Source organism: Mastomys coucha, unplaced genomic scaffold, assembly GCF_008632895.1.
Source record: "Mastomys coucha isolate ucsf_1 unplaced genomic scaffold, UCSF_Mcou_1 pScaffold23, whole genome shotgun sequence".
Taxonomy (NCBI): Eukaryota; Metazoa; Chordata; class Mammalia; order Rodentia; family Muridae; genus Mastomys; species Mastomys coucha.
Window position 1 is genome coordinate 23,092,518 of NW_022196906.1, and position 10,606 is coordinate 23,103,123.

Below are 10,606 nucleotides of genomic sequence, written 5' to 3' on the forward strand. Positions count from 1 at the left end.
ACACACACACACACACACACACACACACACATTCCTCACACATTCATTAATAGACACAATCACAGTTCTATTTGATATACCAAACATATTCTCATATGAAAGACCCCCATACACTGCATACCCATTTCCTCACCCACAACATGCATACTCACTCTTATACATTCACATATTCCACAGATAACACTCTTTATCTACCTAGGTCTCATATACTTCCAAAGTGAACACACATAGTTTTCTTGTCTTGAGCCCAGCCAGGGTGGCCCCCAAAGTTTGAATGGGTGTGTTCCTCCATGAAGCCCACTAGGAACATAGAACTGGTCCAATAGGTCTTTAGAGAAAGTGGAGGAGAGAATCTAAATGTGTCCAGTGTGTTCTGAGAGCTGCAGGCACACACATGGATACTGATAGACAAAGGGTGTGCAGAATCTTCAAATAGAGAGGACAAAAGATAGAGCACTAGGCAGCTGCTGGACCTATTTGGAAGGTTGTGAAGGTCAGGGCACTGTTGTGAAGATATGAAAAATATTTCTTTTTTGGTCTCTTAAATACATGGCATTCCCCTGGTTGAAAGAGCCCAACCATCACCCTCTCATTTATACAGCCATCAGCTGAAACAGAGATACCCCGGATGGGGTGTGTGACTGATGGCACTACAATGAGAAAGCCTACCTAGCAACCACCATGCTGGAAGTCTCCATGCTTATGGCTGACAGTGCTAACATTTCCTTAGCATTCCTGCTGCACAGAATTGACTGTATTCAATTGAAATTGCTTGATTTGAATCCAAAACCAGGTGGAGAACTGAGGGCCACCTGCTTGACAGGCTGACCATTTGAGAGGCAAAGGCATCTACAGACCTGGGCTTTGACTTCTTTTTGCACAACTGTCTTGGAAGGAAAAGCAGCTAAACTTGTGATTTTCCTGGCAGTTAAGAATGGAACCTGGATCCTTGGCTAGAACAGTAGCTGACTGGCCTACCCTTCCAGCTGAAAGCAAGAAGCAGTGTCCCTACCCAGGAGGCCTCCTGCTGCTCACATGAAAGGCCATTTTAAATAACAGTCATGTATTAAAGCAAGGGGAAAGAAAGGGAAAAAAAACCTCAAGGGCTATAGCACTGCCACAGTTTTAAATTATAGTGTAGGAGGATAAAAATAAAAGAGAGAGAGGAAGACAGAGCAAGGGAAAAATTGCCATTGTTTTATGAAGCAGATGGGAAAGTTCAGGGGATCAGAAAAAGACTATTATTATCTCAACTCTACAGTGACAAGCCAGCAGAAGGATGCACCACCGTTTTCTCCCATCTCTCCCTGAGAATGGGACACTGGTGGAATTTATTTTGAATGCAGCTTCGGGGCAGGAGTTCTGAGCACCCAGGGTAGATTGGAAGATCCTGCTGCATGTAGATTTTAAGAGAACCACCTCGGCACTGCTCCATTTCCTCCTGTGTTTAGATGCTTTGGGCCATGACCACCGAATGCCACATTGTGCCTTCTCCAGAGTCTGGGCAGAGAGGGTAAGGAGCTTGGAGAATTCCAAGGTTTAAGCACTAGAAGGAACGCTTTTCCAGGGGTTAATGTTTCTTAATTCAAGGTTAAAGGAACACAGGTGGTAAAGCTTAATGAGGTGGCGAGTGTCTGCTGAATTTTCACATCCAATAAATTGAAGAATCAAATATTGGAGAGAAAGGGAGGGTCAGTAAGATGGCTCAGCAGGTAGGTGACCATATGTTTGATCCCTGGCACGCAGACAATGGAAAGAGAAAACAGAATATAGCAAGGTAGAACACGTGTACCTGTACTTATACACATGGTAAATAAACGAGTATAAAAAAAAACAAAACAAAAGAACAAAGAAAGAAAGAAAGAAAGAAAGAAAGAAAGAAAGAAAGAAAGAAAGAAAGAAAGGTAAGAGGCTGAGAAGAGGAGAGATTCAGAAGGAAAGAGTGGGAAGAATGTGCTAGAAATGTGCAAAGGGCAGGACTACTAAATCTGTAATTAAAAGACATTTACTTTTAAATTTAGGACATCCCAGAGCTCCTGGGTGGCTTCTGCCCCATTTGCTTTCCCATATCATTACATCTTCACCTCTAGAATCTCTTTTTCTTCTTTTTGTTTTTGTTCAAAGCAGAGTTTCTCTGTGTAGCCCTGGCTGTCCTGGAACTCAGTCTGTAGACCAGACTGGTCTTGAACCCAGAAATCTGCCTGCCTCTGCCTCCCAAGCGCTGGGATTAAAGGCGTGTGCCACCACTGCCCGGCTCTGGTCATAGTTTTAATCACAGAAATAGAGAAGTAACAAATACAGATGAAGTCCTATCTCAGCAGAGGAAAGGGCTTGTGGGAGAGCATAAGTGTGTGGAATTTTCCTGAGGGTCTTTAGTGCAGTAAGGCAATGACAAAGAATGAGGTTTGGGCTACATAGGGCATCAGGGTAAATGCAAGGGCTCCTATGTACCCTGTGAGCAATGTGGGCTTGGTCCTCAAGAACCTATTGGTACGTCAAGTGAGCAGAAATGCAAATGATATGAGGAAAGACAAAGTGAACAGCAGATAATCTGTCCCTTTTGAGCAGAACTGCCATGTTCACAATGAATTGTGATACATCATGAATCTTTGACCACCTTGCCGTCTAGATCCAGCTCATTTGATCCTTCTCTCACACTATTCCCTCTACTCAGCAGGTGTATATTTCAGACTTAGAAAAGTTTTCTAATAGTACCCCAAAACAATCAGAATACCCAAATATGAACAGCAGTGTATGGGGCACAATGCTCCAATGCAGAATAGGGAAATTCCTTTCTGCTTCTATCAAGGGTTCAGGCTTGTGACCTTGGGGCAGCCTCTTAACCTACTGCTATACTGTGTCTCTTGATCAAAAGGAGGTAAATTCACTTGGCTATCCCACTGAGCTATTGTGAACTCCCACTGCAAAGAGCCAAAGACCACACACATATAGGCTCTACTTTATATATGGCTCTGTGAACATGTATTCAAATGCACACATGCACACATGTATATATTCCTGGGGCTGGAAAATTTCTGCCGAGGTTGGGAGTTCATCTAGTACCATCTGACTGACTTAGCATTTTGGCTCTAAGAATTCAAAGTTAGTGCCTGGGCTGCTGAAGCTCCACTTGCTTCACTTCATCCTATTTGCCTTATTCCTCTTCAGCCTGGGGTAAATGTCATATTAAAGTCTTTCCAGGGCTGGGCGGTGATGGTGCACACCTTTAATCCCAGCATTTGGGAGGCAGACACAGGTGGATCTGAATTTGAGGACAGCCTGGTCTAGAGAGTGAGTTCCAGGACAGCCAGGGCTATACAGAGAAACCCTGTTCCAAGGGGGAAAAAACAAAACAAAACAAAAAAAAAAAAACAAACCTTTTTTCAGGGTAGGGAGTGGGGACACCTGGACCCAAGGTAGAATTTAGGAGAAAAGGGTCCAGTGAGCACCAGAGTCTTCCCTCTGTTCTGCCTATGTTGCTTCAGCTCCCCCAGGGAGCACTAAGTGGGTCTTAGCTGTGAAGCTGACAAGGGTTCACAAATTCTAAGACAGAAGAGATCAAGGAGTCGGTGAGCCGAGCTAGTGTCCTGCTGAGCAGACAGTGAGTTGGTGCTGGCAGGTGAATGCCTATGGGTGGCCAGCTACAGCAAACAGCATTTGTTCTTTGGACATCGTCCTCATGCCTCTCTAGCCCTGCAGGCCTGGAGAACACCCCACAGAAGCTCTCTCAGCTGTGGCTGTTCACTGTCTGTGATCAACAGCCCTATGCTCACCTCACAATGCTATTGACATGTTTAAAAAGGCCCGGTGCATAGAATACCCTGCCTGCGTTCTAGTATGCTGACAACTGTGTGCCCTCCTGTGCTGGCTGTCTCCTTTGCAGCTCCCACCTTCTTTAACTATGTTCAGTCATTCTTCTTCTCTGTACTTGAGTGTCTGGTCGCCTTCCCCTTCTGACTCATGCTCTGCTCTGGCATTCCTGTCTGTTCTGCAGCCCTTGGAACATAATTCCTCTCCTCTTCTTCCACCTAACTCCTAGAGGTGGCCACAGACTATAGCTTCTCCATAAACATCCATACCCATGCTCCAGAGCATGCCTGGGCCCTGCCTAGTCGGGGAGGGGCCATGAGCTTCTTTACCTAATCCAGCAGCCCTTGCTTCAGTGCACTTAATATTCACGACAGATAGAACATTTCACGGCGAATTGGATGCACATTCAACTGGAAATGAAAATTTTATGACTGTTCTCACCCTGAGCCACAGATTACACCAGCTGAGAAAACACGGGCACAAACGTACAACCTGTGAACTGTAAAGTATATTAATAATGAAACCACAGCTTGCGAAATGAAGCCTTTATTCTGTTTATATTCTGCTCCATTAATAGAAGGCACTTCAGCTAGCTCCACCCCATTAGCCAGCAATCTGTGCAGTGAGCAAGCTTGGCTAGGAGACCTGTGGCTAGGGCTACTGGGGGCAACCTCTCAGCCAACGACATTCTGGTTTCAGAGCTCCAAGTGGGTACCAGCTTTCTCCGAGTGGCAGCCAGGGACCTGTGCACCCAGACTTTCATACATATATAGGTTAGCATGGTTCTCATCATAGGACCATGTTTCCTCACCAAAACAGCAAAGTTAAAAACAGAAAGAGAAAAGAAAAGGTCACTGCTCCATACAGAAACCGGAGCTGATCACCAAGGAGCTGAAACACATAATCAAGTATTGATAAATTCTGAAAGTGAGGATACTCGCCCCTAAATCACTCATGGTACACTTTAATGTACAGATTCCCATACCCCATCTTAGAAATAATTAATCTATTTTATTATTTGACTACATTTGAGGTATATGGTTGCATCTTTGTCAAACTCCAGATGCTATAATAACAGCATCTCCCAGGTGAAGCCAGCCCTGCTCCGCCTTCCAGCTATCCAAACAGCAATAAAAGCCTACAGGCAGAAGCATAACAACTAAATTCTTCCAGACAGGGTTTATACTGCCTGAGACCTGAGACTAGGCTATGCATACATATGCAGGGCCTAGGTAACCACATGGCTCAGCTTCCCTTTGCCCTCAACAGCCCCCTTTGGGATGCTTGCAATGGGTGTACCCAGGAGCTCAGCAAGGCAGAGGACCAATATCCCTGCCTGTCATTGCAGGCCTGGCATGATTTACAGATCTGCAGTGTAATTAGTGACAACTGGAAAGAAGTCAAGAATCTGTTCAGCCTATCATGGGAGCGCATGAGATGGGCTGGCAGATGGCAGAAACAAAAAAGAACCAGGAGATCCTTTGCTGAAGGACCTGAACCCTGGCTGTGTACCTGCCTCTGCTGTGGTCCTAAAAAGACAATGAGCACATGGCAGGAGTGAGTTGGTATATGTATAGTTAGGCTGGTGTCTAACTTTCCTCTGACTTCTGGCAAGAGCAACCCCCATTCCCCTGACCCCTGAGCTTCTTGGTTCCATCAGTCGCCCAAGACTGGACACAAAGTGGGGCAGATGGTCAGTTCTAGGCGTTGACCAACAACACACTGCCTGAAGAGGATGAGATGCTTTGATGGAGTTGAGAATTCATATCTCCTAGTGACCTGACCCCACAGTCATCATACTATCTTAAGGCAACCCATTGCTTATATGCTGGTGGTGATGCTCATATAAACAAACATTGCACTGCTGTCATATAAAAGTCATCTGTATAATTTATGGCACTTGATAGTGACCATATAGCTTTGCATCACTGGCCTATGAATCTATCATTATATACTTTTCCCATTGCCTCAGAGTGCTGTACTTACATAACATGCCTCTGTACTGGCCACACATTCTAAGAGCTCCTGCATAGTTATTTCCATTCAGGCCAGGGGGAATGATTGGCCTAGACCATCCAGTTTTCATAGATACCTCTGTGGCATTCAAACACATATGATGCAGTGATGGTTAAGCAGCTTGCAGCTTCATCTACTTCATTTCCTAGTCCTGGATACCATGGTAGCCTAGGGCCATGGGATGCTCCATACCTCCTCTCCTCTTGGAGATTATGTCAAGGAATCACATGCTTAAGGAAAGGTAGTACACAATGATTTGACTGTTCAGGCCAGCCACACAGAACATTGAGAAGCATTCACAGGCACATGAAATAATGACAGCCATCACATACCTCTAAAGATGCTCCCTACTATACATGTTGGATAAATGTTTTTGACTGACAAATTCATTGTTTTGAGCCACATGGTTTTAATCTTCATTGTGTGTAAACACAAATTCCCAGACAATCCAGGATCTAGTGTCTTCTCATCAAGCTCTATGAGAAATCTCTCTTTTCCAGTAGGTCCTGTCCTTCCACATATGAAGAGATGTGAACACAGAGAAGAAAAGTGATGTGTCCATCCAAATTAGAAGCTACCAAATTACAAGTAGATACCAAGTGAACTGCTTCACTCATTGAAAAAGAACCCTGTAGCTGCTTCTAAAAATTTCAGGGTCCAGACTTTTTTTCTTTTCTGAAAACAGCCTCTATGTGCAGTCCCAATGCTGAAAAACATCCATTCTATGAGGTGCTCCCCTAGCTAGTATACCTGCAACCCATGTGCAAAACGTCCCAATTTATGCAAAGCACATCATGGAAGCTAATGGGAGCTGGAGCCTCATTCCCTGTAGCTGAAACAACCTGATGTTGACAGAATGGGGACGCATTTTCAAGCTCAAAATTCTATAATAATACCTCAAGGGAGTCATTGGCAAAGTTTGGCCAAAGTATAATTAGTTTGCGCAGCTATTAGAGGCTGATAAAAGGTTTTAATTTGTGGAGTGATCCCAAGCATCTCACAGATTTCGTAGCCTCTCTTGCTTTGCTTTAAAATCGAGTGGCTACTCAGACCGAAGGCCACAGTCAAAGAAGCCCAGGGGAGCCAGACTGCTGGAATCCGAGGAAAAGGAAAGGGGAAGGGGACTTCTTGGCTTTCCCCATAACAAGGATGGAGGACAGAGAGGCAAGCGAGACACACAAATGATATCCTGTTCACTGCTGTTACTGCCTTTCTCCAGTTGCACTCAGCTCTTCTTTGTGCTAAGCAGAGCCCTTTGGAAAATTTACTGAGGACAATTCTTAATTTCCAGAGAAGTCAGAAGGAGACCCAGTCATTCTATTCTATGTACTTTAATTGTTAAGATGTAGTTTCCTTCAGGAGCTCTTCCAGGAGGATAATAATGTAAGAAGGGAGGAGGCTCCACTTGCAGAGGACATGAAGGAGACAAATGGTTGATTTGGGGCTAAGGACAGAGACACCTGCTGATAGGCCTGAATTCTGCTGTTTAGCTATGAGACAAACAAACATGATAAAAGTAACCAAGGAGATGGTATCAAACTACTACAATCTATTGTGCAGCTCCACAGTGCATTTGTGTGAAGGCTCAGATTGCATCTGATAACATAATACAGATTTTACCCACTGCAATTTGCCGCTAAGGAGAGAGACAACACATACACACACACACACACACACACACACACAGAGAGAGAGAGAAAGAGAGAGAGAGAGAGAGAGAGAGAGAGAGAGAGAGAGCCAGAGAGAGACAAAGACAGAGAGAGAGAGACAGAGAGAGAGACAGAGACAGAGAGAGAGACAGACAGAGACAGACAGAGACAGAGAGCATCCACATCACAACAAAGGCTAGTTTACATTTTTCCTTTCAAGTGCTGCTTTGTATCAGTGGATTTTACTGTGTATGGGCAATTGGGTTTGATGAATGTGTTGGAAATCAGGGAGCAAGGTGGGGTTAGTAGCAGTGCATCCAAGCACACTGATGTATATAAGGCTTATGCAAAACATATGCAAAGTAACTGCATCTTCCTGATGCCTCTTAAGGAAGACTTCAATAGCTGTCATCAATATGAAAGGTATTAGGAGTAAGAAATGGATTCATCGGCTTCATTCTACAGAGATACATGTGCAGGTCTTTGCAAGAAGTGAGGATGCCTGGAGACAGCCAATTACCAAAAAAGAAGAGGCATTTGTGTTCATACCTTTGTGTAATTCTGATTGTTTGTCCCTGCTGAATGATGAAAATATCCCATTAGTTAATCTGGCTTATAAAACTTGACATCACAGAATTGTATTGCTTGGAGAGAAGGGGGCTATGTATTATTAGATTTAATCATATTACCCTTCATCCAACACATGCTACTATTCCATAAAAATGGTTTATTGCACCAGAACAATACGTGGTTGATTATCAACTAGATACATATTTGAGTACCAAAAGAGGAACATATTACATATAAGTTTAAATATGAACATAAATATTACTTCTTGTTTGTAATTTCTGATAGACTAATCTTTCTTTTTGCTCTCTCTCCCTCCCTCCTTTCCTCATGTCTTTTTCTCTAATGATTTTGTTTTTTATGTGCATGGGTTATTTGCCTTAATTTGTGTCTGGGCCTCTTGTGTATTCTGTGCACCAAGTGCAGAAGAGGACATTGGATTCTCTGGAACTGTGAGTATAAAGAGCTGCCAGCTGTTCTGTGTGTGCTGGGAACTAGACCTAGGTCCTCTGCAAGAGCAATGGATGCTATTAACTGCTTAGTTATCTCTCCAGCTCCATAAGGCAAATCTCTTCAGACACTAATAGAAACACATTTGATCCTCTGATCCCTGGAATCTTGTTTCTACTTTACCTCTTGCTGTCTCACGTGCCTTCTATCCATAGCTCTCACTGTTTTGAATGCTTTATTCGCTATATAATTTCACCTCAGTATTGTACAAATTACTTTGAACAGATTTTCTTCAGTGTGATCCCTTCCTTCGGGTTGCTTGAGCACATGCAGGGACAAGCCTTCTTCAAAAGAATGACATTTTTCTTCCCACAGTGTAGGGTCTGTGGAAAGCTTCTCTAGGAAGCTAGACATAGTGTTTCCTCTATGCTAAGAACAAAACCCTACTTTCTAAAATAAATAAAGCAATTATTACTTTGGTATTACTTAGTTTTGACATCGGGAACTCAAAGAGCCGGGCTTGTGATTATATCGGAGATCTCCCAAGGAGACTATTATAATCACTTTTTCAAAATTAAATCCAGTTTATACCACCAGATTTTTGCTTGACTCTACTCTCCCCTTTGTTGATAACTTAAGGAAAGTAATTAAAAATAACCTTTATGACTGGAGGAAAAAGAGAACTATAATATACCAAATGACACACATGTTCATCTATTAAATTAAGAAATCCCCAAGTTTAAGGACCATGTGCCTTTCATATTCATCTTCTATCCACTTCTATAGCTTCACTAGAACTTAGTAGATCTTACAGAAACGTTTGTTGGTAGATGAACAAATTAACTAGGGTTTTAATCCAAACACATATGATATACATAATAGATTACATATATAGAAGAGTTTGGTAGATAATATGAACTTAACCCGGTTCTGTCCTGTTTAAAATCATGATTATATTTTAAAAGGAAAATCATCATTATGGTTCCAGCTCTATAATGAATACAACATAAACAATATAGTCCATACATGTGCTCTAACACTAGTTTCACACCATGGAAAGCTTTGTTAGGGATAATGTTCAGTGAAAGTCACTTGCACAGGGTTCCTTTTTCTGCTGTCCCTAGAATCCTCTACTAAGCCATAAAGACTCTCTTTCCACCAATCTATCTTCTCTCTAAACCACAGTGGTGGTGTTTGTGAAAATCAATGAAAGAGGAAACTGAGATAAATTCTTGCTACTGAGCTTTTAAGGAGGAAGCCTGAAGATTTCCAGGGAACAGTTGCACTCATTTTGAGCCCATTGCTGGCTATATCGAAAGACTTCTTGAATTTCTTGATTATTTGAACCATCTAGAGAGAAATCTGGCAAAAAAAGAAAAATATGGGGCTTGAAAAACTTGTGTGTAGAAGAAACTAGACTACTCTTATAGAAGATTAGATTGCATTCCACACATTCAAAGTTTCAGTCAAGCCCTTCTTGATCTTTCTTGATTCATAATAGAAACACAGTATCCTTGGGTGCTTCTTATGGATGAAAATGGAAAGCCCAAATTCATGGTCTGCCTATGCTCTCTCATGTATCGAAGACAGACTGTTTAGGAAATTTGCCTATGTCATTCATTCCAGCATCTGCATGGGAAGCAGCCCTCATGGATGGAACAAACACAACCTCTTCCTCTTGGTTATAAAGAGGCACTATGGTGTTATTTTGATACCCATCCTTCTCTAAGCATACACTTGAACAAGCCAGTGCAGGCAACTTATTAAAAAGGAAAAGCTCTGTTAAAATAGACAGCTCCCTGCCTGCTCAGGGAGTGAGACAAATATGGTCTATGAAGTACAGCAATAATCTCTCCCAGGAGATGGCCAGAAACTCAGACATCCCATCCAAGACATGCTTAATTCGAAGGCACATTTTCACAACATCCAGGGGAACAAGAGCTGGGTAATTTGCATGCACATTAAATCTTGAAAAGCAGAGTGGACATGCTAAGGGATGCTTTCTTCAGAAAGCCTTTTCATCTTCCATTTGGTCTCCAGGTGTGTGTCTAGCTGCACTTTCCTAAAGCCATGAGCTCAGATCCAATATTCAGGCTCTGGTGTACTTTGCAAAT

The 10,606-nt window shown here is 42.8% G+C and overlaps 1 protein-coding gene across 7 annotated transcripts in view; it reads right to left on the minus strand.

Annotated features, from left to right (window-relative positions):
- Positions 1-10,606, minus strand: part of Ntm (neurotrimin) — a 958,983-nt gene that overhangs the window by 79,686 nt on the left and 868,691 nt on the right. Inside the window, exon 10 of one of the 7 annotated variants that reach the window (XR_004111446.1) lies at positions 9,320-9,854. The exons of the other annotated variants lie outside the window; for them this stretch is intronic. The gene's annotated coding sequence lies outside the window, so the exon portion shown is untranslated. Of the gene's footprint in view, positions 1-9,319; positions 9,855-10,606 lie in introns of those variants that run through there. 7 annotated transcript variants of the gene reach the window in all.